Raw genomic sequence first — 842 nt, forward strand, 5'->3', positions numbered from 1 at the left:
CACTAACAGCCCTTAACTACTACAGACAAAACAAGAAATGATGAAAATCTGTTATGCTGAATACTATGGCATATTCTTAAACTATTTTAATTTTTAAAATGTTTTGTTCCCTTGTGTATATGCTTTGAGAATTTTGTATGATTTTGACATGTAACCATCATAAATAAATTATTTCAAAGCATGAATGTATCCAAAACTGAGACAACTGCGAAGTGTAGTGATATATTACCATAATCCCAGTCCTAAGGAGACTTGAAGTAAAGACTAGGTGGGCTATATAAGAGACTCTGCCTTCCCTCTATCACCTCTCCCATAGGTGTGTGTGTGTGTGTGTGTGTGTGTGTGTGTGTGTGTGCACGCGCGCGCGTGAGAGAGAGAGAGAATTCCTGTAGCAAATGAACCACCAAATCCTTAAGACAAAAATACATACATAAAACCACAGATAAAAATACATGATTCCATGGCTCATTATATGGATTTATGCCAAATATCATTGGTAACCTCAAAGAGATAAACAAAGAAATAAAATAAGGAAGAAACCTAAATCCAAAGTAGTTAGAAATAAAATAAGAATACAAATTGCTAAATAAAAATGAGTGGGCAGGGATGCATTTCTGTTGGAACTGTGCTCCATGGCATGCAGAATGCTCTGGGTTTGATCCCCAGCATTGCATAAGCCAACCATAGGGTCACATACTGGGAATCAAAGCTTCTGAAGCCGGGCGTGGTGGTGCACGCCTTTAAGCCCAGCACTCAGGAGGCAGAGGCAGGCGGATTTCTGAGTTCAAGGCCAACCTGGTCTACAAAGTGAGTTCCAGGACAGCCAGGGCTACACAGAGAAA

The sequence above is a fragment of the Mus pahari genome, chromosome 8 (genome assembly GCF_900095145.1).
Source record: "Mus pahari chromosome 8, PAHARI_EIJ_v1.1, whole genome shotgun sequence".
NCBI classification, from domain to species: domain Eukaryota; kingdom Metazoa; phylum Chordata; class Mammalia; order Rodentia; family Muridae; genus Mus; species Mus pahari.